Raw genomic sequence first — 19,570 nt, 5'->3', positions numbered from 1 at the left:
CTAGATTCTTTGACTCAAAGGTAAATGCTATTTTAGATTTTTGAAAAGTTTAGAAACACAGCAGGCTTCAGAAGCAAGCTGGATCAAACATTCCAAAATGGAGACTTTTTTAATTTAAGTGTTTATTTATAAAGACATTTACATACTGCTTTTGGTCACCTCCTCCATAAATGCACTCAAGGTGGTTTATAACAATAACACAAAACACAAGAAAGAAAAATTAGTCCATAGAAACAAAGAAAAGATAACACAATTAACACACAAATTAAACCCACTGAAAACCTAGCAAAATATATGTTATATTCACTGTCCACGTAAAAAAAAAAAAGAGCACTAGTTAACTTTAACTATGGTGAAATTAGTGAAAGCGAGATAGTTACATTGCAAACCCCGAGGCATAGTTATGCTGTTGTGGATCTAGGTTAGAGTCCCTGCATAATTTCCATTTAAGAAGGGCAAAATCTACCTTGAGAAGAGAAAGAGAAGGGGAATTACAAATTTGAGAGTAAAAAATATCCAGTATTTTTCAATCCCCATGCGTGCCATTTAACTGAGAGTTCAGTTCAAAATATTAGTTTTCATGCTGGTGGATATCTGCTTCAACCTTTATATCTCATTTCCTCAACATAGTGATCACTGTCGATGAGTCCTGGGTTTATGGGGATGACCCAGAAACCAAGTTGCAGTCATCACAATGGAAGCATCCAACATCCCCAAGCCTTAAAAAAAGTCATGACAGGTCTACAGCAATGTCAAAGTCATGCTGATCATCTTCTTTGAGTCTAGTGGAATGGTTCATCATGAGTATGCACCACACGGCACAACCGTCACCAAGGAGTACTTTGAGCTTCAGGAGAATCTCATCGAAGTTGGTGACAAAGCTGCTAGAACCACCAAGAGGGTCTGTGTCACCTTCATAATGTTGTGAGATGCAAATGTCCAGACCTGTGGGCAGAAGACAATTGTCAGCTCCATCATGATAATGCACCTGCCCATTCTTCACATTTGATACAGAGTTTCCTGGCCAAATACAGCACACCTGTGCTTCATCAGGCTCCCTACTCTCCCAACATGGCTCCGTGTGACTTTTGGCTTTTCCCTGAGATGAAAATGCCCCTGAAAGGAATCAGATTACGGTCCGGAGAAGACATCATGCAGAATGTGACGGACCCACTACGCACCATCTTCTGACAGTGGCAGAGTCATTGGAAGAAGTGTGTGGCAGCCCAAGGGGACTACTTTAAAGGAGATTAGTATAAAATTGTTATAGCTTAATACAAATCTTTTTAATGAATAAACACACCTTGCATCTTATGCCTTTTGGTAAGCCACTTCAAGTCTTAGCCTGGGAATCAGATGTGATATAAATAAAGGAATTGATGGATGAAAGATTGTTTATGCCATAATTGCCAATCCTTGGTGAAGGATTCCATCAAAAAACCTTTTGAAAGACTAAGAGCATGCTTTTTAATGGATCCGTGTATCTACCTGCTTATGTACACCCATAGAATTCTAGAAATATGAAGACAGGAATTCGTTCTTTAGAAGTTATGTTCGCTATTCTCCAGTAGGATTTGATAAGGTTTGATAATTTCACTCCACCAGTTTTTCAACCTGTCATTTCCATTTATCACATTTTACAAAATTATGCCACAGTGGTCACTTTTCGGTCATCTTGTGCAGACATCATCTTGAAGATATATATTTTTATGAGTTTCAGCAGAGTCATATTTGAGTTCTTTCCTAACTCTCGGATAGATACAATCTGGACCTGGTAGTTTGTTTGTTCTCAGTTTAATATTAAGGTGGAGAGCTTCTCTTTTGTTGCCACTGTTTGCCTCCATTCTTCTGCCTGCTTTCCTGAAAATACCCTATCAACTACCAGTATTTGCATTTCATTTACTGCAGGGAAGAAATGTGCCCTACCTGAGGCACAATGGTATCACCCCAGTATGCCCTTCTGATCCTATTGAATCTGTTTCTAAGGATGGCTGAAAGCCTCTCTCCTTTTTTTCATTCTTCCAGGGACCCTTCTACATTATACAGTTATAGTGCTATGAGTCCACTTTAATTGCCATACCTTCATCCTATCCTATGAAACTTTTGTCATTGAGTGAGGGTTTTTTCAATACTCTGCTAGAGAACTCTAGCGCCTCACCAAATGACAAATCTCCTGTTGTGCAGCTAAGCAGCCCAGTTTCTACCTTAACACAGAAAAGCATGACTCTCCCTCTTCCAGTGTCTCTTTCCTCTATTTTGATTAAGAAATTACCCAACAGTAAGGGATGGAGATCCCATCTAGCATTACTGACTCTGTTAAATAAGGGGTCCTCTGTTACTTATTTTCCTTTACAATGAAGATGTCAAGAGATCTAACCACTGATCTTCCGTTCAAAATACAGTTTTGACTCTTAGGGCATGGTTGAAAGTAACTTTTCCCTTGGTTCACATTTGTGATTAATGGCTTCCCTATGTATTTCTGCCATGAAACACAAAAGCCTCCTGGAGTCTGATCCCTGAGTAACTGAAGACAGCTGAAGGTGCGGTGGAGGCTGGTTAATCCTCATGGAGAACCAACACCTTTCTGTTCTGTTTATTCAAAGGCCCATTTATTTGTGTGCATTCTGATTCTCCCACCCTTACCCTTTTCTTTGCCTTGTAATATTTTGTTGAGCCCGCCTTATGTAAGCTGCTTGCAGGTTGGGCACACCCATCGAAGCACAGTTTCATTAAAAAAAACAGCATAACCTCCTGTATTCATGGAGATTTTCATGGTCATTTGTACAGGCAGTTTCATCCCATCCCATCCCTGTCACCGCTACTGCAACATTGCCCCAAAGATGAAAAAAGAAGTATGTTTTATTAGGATCGGTGGGGAATGTAGGCTGTAAACTGAACTCTTGACCGAATAACAACAACAACAACAACAACAACAGCTACTACTACTTTATTTATGTATCCTGCCCTATCTCCCCAAAGGGACTTGGGGCGGCTCACATGGGGACGAAGCCCAGTACATAAAATACATTTAAAACAAGAGCACATAAAACAAGCATGTAAAACAAGCATATAACCAGTAAAACATGATGAACAATAAAAAGCACTGTTAGAGTATTCAATGGGGTCAGATGATAAAATATATGTGTGTACAGTCATTTCAATTTACAGGTCCTTAGGAGATATAGTCAGATGAACTTGACCATGGTACATAAAAGGACAAGGGCTAAATCTTTAGGATTCCTTTATAGAAGGAATACTGGCAGTGGTTTGTGGCATACAGGCATCGCTGATATTAATTTACAAACCTACTACCCAGGATCTTAAGCAAATACCCAAGGTCTTAAGCAAATTGTTTGCTTGCAAATAGTGTTTTCTCATACCTCCATTCCATTCTTTAAAAGCAGGTCACAAAATCATGGGTTACAGATCAGATGTTTTCTGTTTCATCCAGAATGTTTGTGAAATATTTAGAAATTACAATACAATTCACTGTCTTTCCCAAATTTTTCAATAGTTACCCATGATGCTTCGAATAGGGTGTGGTAGTCTGATGCTTGCATGTAATGCCATAATGTGGACTCTCTTTGCCAAAGCACTAAGATATTCCTCCTCCTCTGCTACAGCAACTGTTACTTCAACAGCTTCCAACTTCATCTCTTCGGTGAGTATAAGCAGACACCTATGTTGCATAATTTTTTTACTGCATTTGTTGACATTTTGCTGTCTAGATATATCCTTGTTTATTTGTATGAGATGGGAAGCTCACAGAAAAATAGTTGTATTGCAAAACTAAGTGTGAGATACACTCTGGCTGCCAAACTCCAAATTAAAACAGACACATTCTTGGAGAAAACAGACTATACCTTTGCTTGATTACAGCTTTAATCAAAGGTTGGCCACACATGGGCCTGGATCCAGGCAATAAGCCCTCAGATCTGGACTGGTGCCAGATTCCTTAGAAATGCCTGCAATATCATTTGAACGAACTCCAGCCATGATCTCAGCTACAAAGAGGTGTGGAAAGCTTTCACCAAGCACTGGGCATGAGCATTTCCGTCCCCATCCTTTAAGTCCCTTACTGGGAATTCTATCCAACCCAGTGTTTGAAGAGCACTGGTCACCAGTCCTGGATCCAAGACCTATGCCAACTGCCCCACAAAGTATTGATAAATGCAGTAACACATATCCCCAGAGATCAGAGGGAGTGTGAGTGGGATGACAGCATGGATCACTCCAGCCAGGAAGTGGAGAGCCAACAGCCAGTTAAGAAGCAGGACACAGCTACCTGCTCATTGGCTGTTCCCACACCAACCAGGAACCTCCAGCAATGAGGAAAATAAAAGGGGAAAATAGCACCATGTGGTGGACAAAAACCACCCATTTCCTGTGCACATGCAGCACCACACAACCTGTTCACCCCATCTGAGTTGGGCATCAGGTTTGCTGCTGGCCCTATAGTGTAGATCTGATTAACTACAAGGGTTGAATGAAAAGTAATGCCTCCACCTTCATAACTCCTCAACGATCATCAAGTTTGCAGGTGACACCAAACTGGGAGGGATAGGTAACACTCCAGAAGACAGGAGCAGAATTCAAAACGATCTGAACAGACCAGAGAGATGGGCCAAAACTAACAAAATGCAATGCTTTTGGGGCCAAGCACAAGTAGCTGCACGTAACAACATCCTGCGGAAACTGACTGGCAGCGCATGGGGTGCAGACCAACAAGTAATAAGAACATCAGCCCTGGCCTTGTCTTTCTCAACTGCTGAGTACGCCTGTCCTGTCTGGCAAAAGTCTGCCCATGCGAAGCAGGTGGACATAGCACTAAACAAAACATGCAGAATAATCACAGGATGCCTTAAACCTACACCTGTTGATAAGTTAGCTGGCATTGCCCGTCCTGATGTGCGATGGGAAGTTGCTGCTAACTGCGAGAGAAATAAGGTATAACATTGTGAAAGCCATCCACTGCATGACTATCAGCCTCCTTCCACCAGACTCAAATCAAGGAAGGGCTTCATGAAAACCACCACTCCTCTTGATGTCCCCCCAGCAACAGCAAGAGTGTCCCTCTGGGCAGCTAAACTAGGAATTCCAACTGGATGGCCCCCTATGAGGGCTTCCTCCCAGGGCAAACCAAGAATGGGCTACTTGGAAGTCCCTGAACAGACTCAGAAGCGGAGTGGGCAGATCAAAAGACAACCTGGCAAGGTGGCACTACCGGGAGGAATCCTCCACCTTGTGTGACTGTGGAGCAGAACAAACAACTCGGCATATGTATGCTTGCCCACAATGTCCTGCCTCATGTACGGAGGAGGAGTTGCTTAAAGCTACGGACAATGCGGTTACTGTTGTTCGCTTTTGGTCTAAAACTATTTAGTTGCTTGTGATTTCCTTTTTTTCATCATTTTTAAAATGTATTTATTATGCAATGCTTTTGACATGAAATAAATAAATAAACTAACAAAATGAAGTTCAACAGGGACAAATGCAAGATACTTCACTTCGGCAGAAAAAATGGAATGCAAAGATACAGAATGGGGGACGCCTGGCTCGACAGCAGTACATGTGAAAAAGATCTTGGAGTCCTTGTGGACAACAAGTTAAACATGAGCCAGCAATGTGATGCGGCTGCTAAGAAAGCCAACGGGATTCTGGCCTGCATCAATAGGCGAATAGCGTCTAGATCCAGGGAAGTCATGCTCCCCCTCTATTCTGCCTTGGTCAGACCACACCTGGAATACTATGTCCAATTCTGGGCACCGCAATTGAAGGGAGATGTTGACAAGCTGGAAAGCGTCCAGAGGAGGGCAACTAAAATGATCAAGGGTCTGGAGAACAAGCCCTATGAGGAGCGGCTTAAAGAACTAGGCATGTTTAGCCTGCAGAAGAGAAGGCTGAGAGGAGACATGATAGCCATGTACAAATATGTGAAGGGAAGTCATAGGGAGGAGGGAGCAAGCTTGTTTTCTGCTGCCCTGCAGACTAGGACACGGAACAATGGCTTCAAACTACAGGAAAGGAGATTCCACCTGAACATCAGGAAGAACTTCCTCACAGTGAGGGCTGTTCGGCAGTGGAACTCTCTCCCCCGGACTGTGGTGGAGGCTCCTTCTTTGGAGGCTTTTAAGCAGAGGCTGGATGGCCATCTGTCGGGGGTGCTTTGAATGCGATTTCCTGCTTCTTGGCAGGTGGTTGGACTGGATGGCCCATGAGGTCTCTTCCAACTCTACGATTCTATGATTCTAGATGGCAGTACTGGTATGCGGCAGGTACTGGCTTGGTCAGTAGACTCTCCTCTACAGTTGCATTTGGCGGGAAGCCTTAGCATTGAACGGTTGTGTTGTTAAAGTGCGAAGTATGGAACCCTACTCAGACAGTCGGTCAATGTGACTTAAGCAATTTGCAGTCATTAAATTCTTGACAGCAGAAGGTGTCACCCCAAAGGAGATTCATGAGAGAATGAAAGTTGTTTATGGTGATTGTGTTGATGTGAGTTCTGTGCATCGTTGGGCAAGTAAGTTTAAAGATGTTGAGGTGGGAACATCTGACTTGCGTGACAAACAAAGAGTTGGACGTCCTGTGACAGCAACCACTGAGTTTCACAAGCAAAAGATTGACAGATTGATTCAGGACGATTGTCGTATCACTCAGAGAGAAATTTCAAGCATAATCGGCATTTCACAAGAACATGTGGGTCACATCATTGCTTTGCTTGGCTATCGAAAGATCTGTGCACGATGGGTACTGTGAGACGCTGGTTGCGGAAACAGAGTGTCAACTTCTTCCGTGACGGCTTCAGAAAACTTGTTCATTGTTGGCAGAAATGTATCCAATTGTCTGGTGATTATGTGGAAATGTGAATAGTGATAGTTAAAGAGCACATTCTAAGGATAATTTCGGCGTTTGATTTATTAAAATATTCCCATCCAAACCCAAGTAACAAAGGTGGAGGCATTACTTTTCATTCAACCTTCATATCTTTTCCAGTGAAAAGGGGGATTTCTCAGGAACCCTTAAAATATGAATCTCAATATTATCAAAAATATTAATACATTATAATAGGGCAAGGTAAGTGCACCCTGTGAACTGCATGTGGCCTCCAAAAGAGTCAGACTTCCCAAAATGTTTAAATGCCCCAGAACACAATGGTTTCTTAACTTGCCCCAGTCCCCAGAACACATACAGAAATGGTTGAGGGGGAAAACAAAAATAAAAAATGGAAATAGATGACAACCATGGAAATTCAACAGAACGGCAAAGCACAGGATAAAATTTGATCCTTGCTTCCACCATATTTTCGAACACTACACAGGACAACATGTTCACAAAATAGAGAGTCATTATTGTGGAAGAAGGAAAAACAGCAAAAATAAAACACCTCTACCAAACTCTTCGTTGGAATTCTGCAATTGAAGACCATGGTTTCTGAAGTACAGAGACTTGACCAACTAAGACACAGCTGAATAAAATCTTACATTATCTTCTTTGAACTGGAATATATGGCAGTATGGACTCAGATATCCCTGTAGATACTGTGGGATTTTCTGCCTTGATATTCTGGGGGCCTTTCCACACAGCTATACAACCCAGAATATCAAGGCAGAAAATCCCACATTATAAGCTTTGAAGTGGGATATCTGAGTCCACACTGCCATATATTCCAGTTCAAAGCAGATAATTTGAAATTTTATTCAGCTGTGTGGAAGGGGCCTTAGTTTATTCCTCACATCATTCAGTTGACCACAAGGAAGATTTAAATTTTCAGATAATATTGATGCAAACTGATGGGCAACTATAATTTCTAGATACAGTTGGACTGCACCTTCTATGATCCCTTGTAAAAGTTTAATGTTAGTTAAGGCTTCAGTTACCCAATCCTTTTTGCATAGTTGTCAAGATTGCCACATACTCTCAAAACATTTAGGAATTATCAGTTATGAAGTATCTTGCTTTTGCTTCTTAACAGTACACATCTGTAAGGAATTTAAAGAATTTAAAGTGTCTATCTGACTGTTGTGTTATACAAATCCATATCCTGGATTACACAGGTACCAGATGTTAGTTGATAAAGCCAATCTTTTGGACCTTATTCTTAAGTAGCTTGGATCAATTGCCTTTCAAACATACATTTTGGATTTATGTGTGTTTTGCCCTAGAATGCACATTTGTCAACTGATTTTGACTAAAGTTGATATAATGAACATTTTTGAGCAAGTTCTGGATCGTTCTGCAAAGTTTGCCTTTTTTCAGAAAATTGCGACTTTGAGTCCATGACGTTTCGCCCACATCTATGGCAGGCATCCTCAGGGGTTGTGAGGTAACCTCTGAGGATGCCTGCTAGAGATGTGGGTGAAATGTCAGGAGAGACTACTTCTAGAACATGGCCATACAGCCCAGAAAATACACAACACCCTGTGATTCCGGCCATGAAAGCCTTCGACAACACTTTGAGACTAGGTTTTATGAAACTTGGTGTGAAATAAAATTGAAGAATTATAGGTGTTATTAGCTTTTTCCCATTTAAATCATTCATTTAATTAGCAACACATGCCATGCCAACAATTCAATTCCAAATTCTTATTCTATGCACAAGAGGATGAACAGCTTTGGGGAAATGAGTGTGGATCTGTTTCTTCTGTTAGTCTGGGACAAGATAGTTCAAGCCATTCTCTTGCCCCCTCCACTTTTCTTCTCTAATCAGTTTTATAACCATTCTATGTCTTAACACCTACAGACAGTGCATTTTGTCAAATTCTTAGAGATACAGTAGAGTTTCACTTATCCAACACTCGCTTATCCAACGTTCTGGATTATCCAACGCATTTTTGTAGTGAATGTTTTCAATATATCGTGATATTTTGGTGCTAAATTCGTAAATACAGTAATTACTACATAGCATTACTGCATATTGAACTACTTTTTCTGTCAAATTTGTTGTATAACATGATGTTTTGGTGCTTAATTTGTAAAATCATAACCTAATTTGATGTTTAATAGGCGTTTCCTTAATGCCTCCTTATTATCCAACATATTCGCTTATCCAACATTCTGCCGGCCCGTTTATGTTGGATAAGTGAGACTCTACTGTAACAGGTTTTTAACTGGACCCAGTGCATGAGTTCATTACAATCAAGATTTGGATTGCATGGCTGGAAATCCATATATGCTATATGTTTGCATAACATGGGGTTGTCTCTTCATAGTTTTGAGGATATTGCAATAGGAGGTGCTTGGTACCTCCTTATTTATTTATTTACAGTATTTATATTCCGCCCTTCTAACCCAGAAGGGGACTCAGGAAGGATCACAATGTGTGTGTGTGTGTGTGTGTGTGTGTGTGTGTGTGTGTGTATGTATGTATGTGTGTGTATGTGTATATATATATATATATATATATATATATATATATATATATATATACACACACACACACATACATACATACATACATACATATATACACACACTAGCTTGGAGACCCGGCGGTGCCCGGGTCATTTGAGAAAGGCATTGTTTGCCTGTGTTCCAAGCGTAGCCTATATCCAATGTCAGCTGGGTTCAGTGGGTGCGGGTGAGCTCCAACTCCCATATGCAAGTCCCATTGTCCAGTGTCCATCCCCCTCCAAACAGAGCCAGTATGTAGAATAGGTCATGAGGGCTCCATGTACCATGTTTGGTCTTGATCAGTCATTTGTGTGGGTCGCGGTGCTCTCAGGAAGTGAGTGAAGGTATTGGAAGTCCCATCGTCCATGGTCCATCATCCTCCAAACTGCACCTGGGTGTAGAGTGAGTCATGGGTGTTCTCTGTTTGAAGTTTGGTCTTGATGAGACATTGATGGGGGTGACAGTGGTCTCAGGAAGTGAATGAATATACTGCAAGTCCCATCATCCAAGGTCCAAGCTCTTTCAAATCTCACCAAGATGTAGAGTGGGCCATGGTGGCTCTATGTGCCAAGTTTGGTCTTGATCAGTCATTGGTGGGGGTCACAGTAGTCCCAGGAAGTGACTGAAGATATTGTAAGTCCCCTCATCCACGGTCCCTCTTCCCCCAAACTGCACCAGGATGTTTCATCCTTCAGCTTTGCTATCCATTATTATTTTTTGATCAGGGAACTTCCTCTGTTTTTCTTTTAGGCTTTCCTTGGCAAATTGCTGTTTGGGGAGACTCATGCACTATTATGGTGGATAGGGATATCTATTACTCTCCTTGGACTTTTGCTTCTCCACACTGGGCCTCATCTTCCAGAAGAACAAAACCATCCAAAGGAAAAGATGAAATAGAAACCTGAGGGATTTTTCATTCATGATGCAGACCGGAAACGAGATCAAGCAAAAAATGAAAAACCAGGCGTTCTCGCTGTCTTCAGTTAGGCATGAGATATTTTCTCTCCTTTTGTTTACCTGGATGGTTTGCAACAGATACCCAATTGTTGCTTACTGCAAAGACTGTGCTGACAGATATGGTGGAGTGAATGCTACAGCACCAAACCACAAAGGAGGAGTGCCTTTAAGGAGAAACTGTAATTCCTCTGGCCTCTGAAGGTCATACATGACAGCATTTGGTAAATAAAATAGTCACTGCAGAACTGAACAAATTACCAATTGGAGCAAATGGTCTTTCACAATTTTAGAAGAAAGACAATGTCATTCTTCTGGCTGTGGAAGGCCATGCATGAAAACATTTGGTAAATAAAGTTACTACTAGAATTTAACAAATTGCTTTATTTATCGTGTCAGAAACAAATCGAGAATACATTTAAAATGTATAATAAACCACAAACAAAGTTAAAAACTTGGCATTATACTAAATTTCCTTTGACCAGAAGCTGGCCACTTGGAGTGCCTCTAAGAAAGTCCTCCGTTGTGCAAGTGGCAGGGCTCAGGCTGCATTGTAGTAGCTGGTCTGTGGCTTGCTCTTCTCCACACTCGCATGTCATGGACTCCACTTTGTAGCCCCATTTCTTAAGATTGGCTCTACATCTCGTGGTGCCAATTGCAGCAAATGGCCTGTCACAATGTTTTAAAAATTATACAGTATATGGTCCTTCTTGGTTAAATAGCCAAATCATTTTTTTAGACAAAGAAACACAATGAATATTTCATTTTCTTGCTCTTCCTACTTGACAATACAGTATAACCCTCCATATCTGTGGGGGATATGTTCCTAAATTCTCCATGGATACCTAAACCATGGCAAATCTTATGTTTCTATACTTGGACTGGAATCATTCCATAGAATTATACTGGAAGACCTAGGCTCCCTCTATACTTCCATATAAAAATCCAAATTATCTGCTTTGAACTGGATTGTATGACAGTGTAAGGTAAAGGTTTTCCCCTACGTTAAGTCCAGTCGTGACCAACTCTGGGGGTTGGTGCTCATCTCCATTTCTAAGCCGAAGAGCCGGCATTGTCCGTAGACACCTCCAAGGTCATGTGGCCGGCATGACTGCATGGAGCGCCCTTACCTTCCCGCCGCTATTGATCTACTCACATTGGCATGTTTTCGAACTGCTAGGTTGGCAGGAGCTGGGGCTATCAGCAGGTGCTCATTCCGCTCCCGGGATTTGAACCTGGGACCTTTTGGTCCGCAAGTTCAGCAGCTCAGCGGTTTAACGCACTGTGCCACCAGTATATGAGTGTAGACTCATATAATCCAATTCAAATCAGATAATCTGGATTTTATATGGCTGTGTAGATGTGGCCTTAGAGAGGAACAAACACATCCATGGGTGTTTTTGGGAGATGCATTAGTGAAACCATGGATATCAAATCCATGGATAAGGAAGTCATAATCTCTCTGTGTGTATTACCGAAAAATACGGTATACTGAATGAATATAATGATTCTGTACACTGCAAAGGGATTTTTGAGTAATTTTATTGATTGCTGCTTCTGGTAAAATAGATTACTATAATTGTGTAGTCTCTGTTAACTCAGCTGTACTTTGTTTTCGTGGGACATTCTGCAGGAAATTTTGCTATCGTTTTTCAATGAATATCTCATAGAGTCTCAACCAATTCAACTTAATTTGTGACAGTCACGAAAACGAAGTTTCTGGAGTGTAGCAACTACTTTCAAAGTAAGAACCACACAATTAAACAGGAAATAAGACTTTCAAACCAGGAACAGAAAATGTTTCAAATTTTGCTATATAAGTGTAATTTTTACAAGCTGTCTTTTAGAGTTTGCACTCTGGCTTTTCTCCCCACTGTAAACCTGGGAGATGCCAAGTTTGGATATAGAAATCACTGCTGTTTGCTTTGGAAGCTCCTTTAAATGTATTTAAGCACCCAGCAAATGGAAAAATTATTTTTCAGCCATGGGTCTTTTTTTGCCAGCATTAGAAGTCTGACCATCGCAGGACTCATTCATCTCTTGACAAAAGCCTAAAGGTGAGCAGCAAAGGAACGTAGGGTGTTGCCTTATCTTTTCTTATGTGACAAAGTGGGACTCCTTTTAAGTATCTGTTCCTCATGCCAGTAACTGTGGCTTATGCCTGCCTTAGAAGAATAATGAAAAAGTTGGTGAAAGAAAATCCAAAAAATTAAGGATAAGAGTGGGCACCTGAATGGGAGTCAATGGCCAGAGTCCTTCCTCAAAATCCCCTGCTGGTCACGTAAACACACACCTGCAAGTCCAACTCTGTAGACTGGATTGTTTTCTCTGTTCCATAATAAAACCAAAATTTATATTGGGGTCTGCTTAAATTGTGTACTTTAAAACCAAACTTTTTTAAATTATATGAACTGGTTTTTAAAAATCATTTTAAGACTTGTTGTTACAGTTGTGTATCACCTCAAGGATCCTGGCAAATTAGGAAGTAATACATAATTTAATTTTTTAAAAATCTATAATTTCTTTTGTGGATCAAAATTTGTATTTGAGCAAGGAAGTCCTCGGTCAAATTGCCATCTGTATTTATATCATCAGAAAGCTCACAGCCAAGCTATGACCGGCTTTGAGATACTCCTTTATTTTAGTGGAAAATTTTCTTTGCCCTGCTTACATAGTTTTCTTTCCTTAACAACTTTGTATCATTTTGCCAGCTTATTTGATCCTACAACCAAACTGGATGGTATTCTTTGCCACATCTACAGACAGGATCTGTATATTATTTGGTCTCCCTAATGGCCCATTAAAAATGTCAAACTGGCTCTCAGTCTTAGATCGTGGAACTTTTACATGCATTGACTTACTGGAGCCAGAATCTACTTGTTTTGGAAAATGGCATTTATAACCTTTTGGAAAATTCCATTTGGAGATCATAATTATTTTTTTAGAAAAGCATGACCTTTCAGAGAAGAGCCAAAATGTAGATTAGAATCTTCTCTTGTGGTATAGAACCAGATATAATTATGCAAGCCAATGGTTTCAGTTGTTAGACTGAATAACCTGTTATCTCTGATCTGTTAGGAAAACAAAGATTTTGCCAGTGCATGAAAACAGCAGTGCTTCAGAAGTGTTTTTCACTGCCCAATATGTGTGTGTGTGTGTGTGTGTGTATGGTAAAGGTTTCCCCTGACGTTAAATCCAGTCATGTCTGACTCTGGGGGTTGGTGCTCATCTCCATTTCTAAGCCGTTGTCCGTAGACACCTCCAAGGTCATGTGGCTGGCATGACTGCATGGAGCGCCGTTACCTTCCCGCCAGAGCGGTACCTATTGATCTACTCACATTGGCATGTTTTCGAACTGCTAGCTTGGCAGGAGCTGGAGCTAACAGCGGTTGCTCATGGCGCTCCCGGGATTTGAACCTGGGACCTTTCGGTCTGCAAGTTCAGCAGCTCAGCGCTTTAACACACTTCGCCACCAGGGCTCCATATCATGCACTCAAGAGACAAAAATGAAGTAGACTTTGACTGAAATAACATATTTGGTTTACCCACAACCTTCATGTGTTCAGCATACACGAATACAAAAACCAGTTTCAGATATGTTTGAGATGGTTCCCTGTGCCAGTCGTCCAGCTCATCTCTCTTGTAACAAAACAGCTATCAACAGGTCACATAGTCAAAGGGGGAGAGAGCTAGAGAGAATGTGGCCTGCAGCCCCATTTATAACTTCTCGGAACCCTAGAGTAAAGGAAGCTGCACCCTAGAACATATATGCAAACATATAGATAAACATTACTAGAGAAGGCTTCAAGAAGGTTGTCATTTCCAACAACTTGTTTTACAGATTGTAACTGATATTTATTTACCCACAGAACCCTTTCATATGCTGTTCTTGCAGGTAAAAGTATAAACTGAAAGCTGTCTTATTTAAAGCTGTCATCATCCTTTGGACTAGGCATAAAAATATGATTTTGAAAAACTTACATTAAAGTTTTCCACGCTGTTTTAAATTGCCAGATCCAACTGGAGTCTCAGGCATCTTATCAGAATTTGTAACATGATAGATTATTTCCTCCAGGCCCTGTCTAAACTGCCATATTATGAAGTTTCAGAATGCACTTTAAATGCATTGGATTACCATTATATGGTAATGTAGACTCGTATAATCTAGTTCAATGCAGTTAAACTGCATTCTGAAATTGCATTATACGGCAGTGTAGATGGGACCCAAAGGGGACAATAATCTCCTCTCCATTGTGGACTTTAGGCTAACTGCCTAGTGATCTACCAAGCATATACCTGGGGATTTTAAAATTCCCAGTTTTATTAAAGTTACAATAGATTGCAATGTTGCTTTTAAGACCTATTGTGTTACAGAATGCAGTTTGTTGGGGTGGTGATTGATTAACTTATGTGGAAAAAGTTTCACAAGTTGGTGTCAATAGGTAAAGGTCAAGGTTTTCCCTTGACATTAAGTTTAGTTGTGTCCGACTCTGGGGTTTGGTGCTCATCTCCATTTCTAAGCTGAAGAGCTGGAGAACCAACCCTCAGAGTTGGACACAACTAGACTTAATGTAGGGGAAAACCTTTACTTTTACCTTTACCTGTGTGACAAGTCACTCTGAAAGAAGACACCAAGAGATTCCAAGTGGCAGGTGAATAACTGCTTTCTCTCAGAATCTACCAGGACTGAACTTAAATCTGATCAGGAGAAACACAATTTTTTCCTGACTCTTAACATAAGGCGAATGGAAGTAGACGAAGAAGACAATACACCCAGATAAATGTGTTGTCGAAGGCTTTCATGGCCGGGATCACAGGGTTGTTGTATGTCTTTCGGGCCATGTTCCAGAAGTATTCTCTCCTGACGTTTCGCCCACATCTATGGCAGGCATCCTCAGATCCATATCTCACAACCTCTGAGGATGCCTGCCATAGATGTGGGCGAAACGTCAGGAGAGAATACTTCTGGAACATGGCCACACAGCCCGAAAGACATACAACAACACCCAGATAAAGCTTCAGAACTGCTCCTCTGGCAGGAAATCTTTTTTCCTTTTGCCATATGATTTACACTCTACAAATATTTGCTGGTTCAAATAATTGCCTTTAGTCTTTCTCCAGCTCAGCATCTTTTCCTAATTCCCTGACCCTGCATTCTTGCTAATACTTTGCTCTAGACTTTTCGAACTCTTCCATGTTTGTAGATGATTTTAACTTCCAAACTAAAGAAATACTCTTGTGCAAAGAGTAGCATAAACACAGAATCTTCACTGTTAGACTCATAGGTTTTTAGAGTTGCTACATTTATCACCCTTCATTAACTGGGGTAGTGGCCTTATTGAACAACTCCCAATATACTGGTGATTGAAACATCACTTCAAAGGTCCTCCAGAATCTCAGAACCAAGACCCAAATTTCATAAACATAAAGTAGGTTGTGAAATATTTGAGAGGACTAAGAGAAGAATTTAAAAAATAACTTAATTAAAATTTAGAGCTCACATCTATTGTGTTACAAGTTGGGATACCATTTTTCATAATGCATTTTAAAGTTTCATGGAGTAATCTCCATGTTATATATACAGTAGAGTCTCACTTATCCAACGTTCTGGATTATCCAACGCATTTTTGTAGTCAATGTTTTCAATGCATTGTGATATTTTGGTGATAAATTCGTAACTACAGTAATTACTACATAGCATTAATGTGTAATGAACTACTTTTTCTGTCAAATTTGTTGTATAACATGATGTTTTGGTGTTTAATTTGTCAAATCATAACCTATTTTGATGTTTAATAGGCTATTTTCTTAATCTCTCCTTATTATCTAACATATTCGCTTATCCAACGTTCTACTGGCCCGTTTATGTTGGATAAGTGAGACTCTACCGTATGTATATATATAATTTTATTAGAAGTTTTAATAAAGATAAAAAGAAAAAATATGGGGAAAAATGAGGAAGGTTAGAAGGAAAGGGAAGAGAGAAATTTATTGACAGACTTTATGAAACAAGAAAAAAATAGAATAATATTTTAAAGATGGAAGAAAAATGAACACATGTTCTCCAGGGAACTTAAAATGCCAGAGGAGGAAAAGCTACATGAAACATTTTTATGGACTATACATCACGACAAAGAAGATTGTTCCTTTAAGGCTCCAAGTGTATCTTTTTTAAAAAAAAATTACTTATGTAAAACGATAACAATTACAACTAGAACAATTATGAACAAAACAAATAAAATACAACAGTGATGGTAACAAACGCAACAAACGGAACTAGATCCTCCATCACCACTCACTGTGATACTTGTACCCTATACCTACCCTTGTAAGTTCCTGACTGGTTGGAGTATCCTCCTCTAGAGGACATAAATGTCCAGGGCGGATTGTAAGAGATAAGATGATCCTGTAGGTAACCTGAACCTAAACCATGTACTGCTTTAAAGGTCAAAACCAACACTTTGTACTTTGCCTGGAAACTAATTGGCAGCCAGTGGAGTGACTTTAATATGGGCGTAAAATGCTCACTCCTGGATGTTGCTGCAACCAATCTGGCTGTCATATTTTGAACCTACTGAAGTTTCCGACCTTGGTAAAAAGATAGGCCAATGCAGAGCACATTGCAAAAATCCAACCTTGAAATTACCAGCTCGTGCACTACCGTCTTTGGGTTCTGCAATTCTAGGAAGAGGCACAGCTGGCATATCAGCCGAAGCTGGTATAAGCACTCCTGACCATCGTATCTACCTGGGCTGAGATTTGGAGAGACGGATACGGGAACACTCCCAAGCTGCGAACACAGTCTTTCAAGGGGAATGTAACCTCTCACAGAACTGGTTGACACACCTTCCATGGAATTCTTCCATCAGTTATGACCAAAAACGTACTGTAGATACGCAGGTGTCAATTTCAGTTATATTGGCTTTTCTCGTGAATAGACTATCAATCACTTAACTTCCCATTACAATATGACTCCCCCTTCCCAACCGATCTACGTGTCCAGTATCACAAAATGAATCCTCTTTGGGCATTTTCTAGGTCTTCCAGCGTGACTTGCACAACCTGTGACTAGGCATGGGCGAATCTTCATAATAATTCTTAATTCGGATTAAAATCGGATATAATCCGCATTGCGAACGTGTTTCCGACGCGGGTTATCATGTTGCATCTAACCTGTGATTTTGAAGCGTTGTAGCCCAACGTTCTAAATGGCTTCGAAATTTGATCAGAATGTTTTTTTTTATTTTTAAATAATTTTTTTATGTTTTAAATATTTTTAAAAATATATTTTTAATGCAACCAAACCAAAGCCTAGCATGGCCTTGCCTCCCTGACCAATCACAGTGCACGTTGATGTAAGGGGGAGCGGTTGTACGTCCTCTGCGTGCCTCTGTAGGCGTCTTTTTTTTTTTTTTAAAGCTGGACTTGGAGCGCCTCGTGGCATTTCGTGTTTGGGTGGGCGCGTGAGTGGGTGGCTTGGCTTGCTCTTCGGCTCCGGCTGGCTGCAAGTGACTGGCTTTTGCAGAGCCGGGCTAATAGGGGAAAGGCCTACTGGCTGACTCCAAGTGCCTGGCTTTTGCAGAGCTGGACTAATAGCAAGCATTAAAGGCAAGGGGAAAGGACTACCGGCTTGCAAAAATTGAAGGGTTATTCCTTTGAAGAATTAAAAACAAACACTCGATTTCTCAGAAATTATAAGGCTTCTTTTTTTCCTGGGTTGGCACTGAAGGCAAGGGGAAAGGGCTAAGGGCTTGCAAAAACTGAAGGGTTTTTCTTTAGAAGAATTAAAAACAATCTATTTCTCTGAACTTAAGGCTTTTTCCTGGGTTAGCTGACTGGGTTGCTGCTCATGGCAAGGCATTGAAGGTTATTCCTTAGAAGAATTAAAAACAAACACTCTATTTCTTAGAAATTATAAGACTTCCTTTTTTTCCTGGGTTGGCATTGAAGGCAAGGGGAAAGGGCTAAGGGCTTGCGAAAATTGAAGGGATTTTCTTTAGAAGAATTGAAAACAAACAATCTATTTCTCTGAACTTAAGGCTTTTTCCTGGGTTAGCTGACTGGGTTGCTGCTCATGGCAAGGCATTGAAGGGTTCTTCCTTAGAAGAATTAAAAACAAACACTCTATTTCTCAAAAATTATAAGGCTTCTTTTTTCCCCCTGGGTTGGCATTGAAGAAAAGGGCTAAGGGCTTGCAAAAATTGAAGGGTTTTTCTTTTAGAAGAATTATAAACAATCACTCTATTTCTCAAAAATTATAAGGCTTCTTTTTTCCTGGGTTGGCATTGAAGGCAAGGGGAAAGGGCTAAGGGCTTGCAAAAACTGAAGGGTTTTTCTTTAGAACTATTTAATCTCAGAACTCAATTACTCTGCTGCTTTGCCTCCTTCCACACCATGTCAAATCTGCTGGCACCAAGTCCCAGAGCTTTGCCTCCTTACTCACTGGATGTTGGGGCGAACTACTCACTCACTATTTCTTCTCCACTTTTTGCGTGCCTGAAGAACTACATTGCCAACCCTACCGCTGTCCCAGGCAGGCGTGGCGGGGGGGGGGCATCCTGTCTGTTACCTCCCACCACATCAAATCCCCGCCTGCCAGCTCCCTGCTGGCAACAAGTCCCAGACCTTTGCCTCCTTCCTCACCGGGTGTTGGGGCGAACTACTCATTCACGGTTGGTGCTCTACTGCTTGCGTGCCTGAACCACTACTCCAAGTTGGCTAGGGCTTCTGGGATTTGAAGGCCCAAACACCTGGAAGGCCAGGGTTTGTGTAGGTCTGCTCTATGATATCCTTGGGCCAGAAATCCTTCATTTCAATAGGGTTCACTTTTAACTGCAGTTTCATGTATCCACATGAAGTCTGAGAATGCAGCTCCTGCAGATGGTGGGGGTTGATACTCCATAATTCACAAATGGTCCAGAAACTGTGAGACATCATGATGTGTGAAGAGCCTGCATTCTTCTATATTGATATTATTAATAGGTTATGCACACACCCTATATCCTTTCACTTGTCAATCACTGAGAGGGAATGGCAGACATTGAAGACTTCTCTTGACACATTTGGGAGTCTCCTGTGTTGCTATGACCAGTCTATCATGAAGGAGAATCAGTGCATTAGCGACTTCAGTGTTATTTCATATTGACAAAACCTTAATCCTTGGTCAGCCACAGGCATTTTTGATTTGCCTTCATGCAGGGAAGGCTGCCATCATTTCTTTCTTTTG

General features: G+C 40.8%; 1 protein-coding gene across 2 annotated transcripts in view; it reads left to right on the top strand.

The window, feature by feature from the left end:
- The window catches only part of LOC100568257 (protein-glutamine gamma-glutamyltransferase 4), a 69,157-nt gene that overhangs the window by 3,971 nt on the left and 45,616 nt on the right, over positions 1 to 19,570 (top strand). Inside the window, exon 2 of one of the 2 annotated variants that reach the window (XM_062957998.1) lies at positions 3,624 to 3,661. The gene's annotated coding sequence lies outside the window, so the exon portion shown is untranslated. Of the gene's footprint in view, positions 1 to 3,525; positions 3,662 to 19,570 lie in introns of those variants that run through there. The other variant, XM_062957999.1, reaches the window with a different exon arrangement.

This window comes from Anolis carolinensis, chromosome 6 (assembly GCF_035594765.1).
Source record: "Anolis carolinensis isolate JA03-04 chromosome 6, rAnoCar3.1.pri, whole genome shotgun sequence".
In the NCBI taxonomy this organism is placed as follows: Eukaryota; Metazoa; Chordata; class Lepidosauria; order Squamata; family Dactyloidae; genus Anolis; species Anolis carolinensis.
Note: the sequence above shows the minus strand (reverse complement) of the source record. Positions and strands in the feature narration are given on the sequence as shown.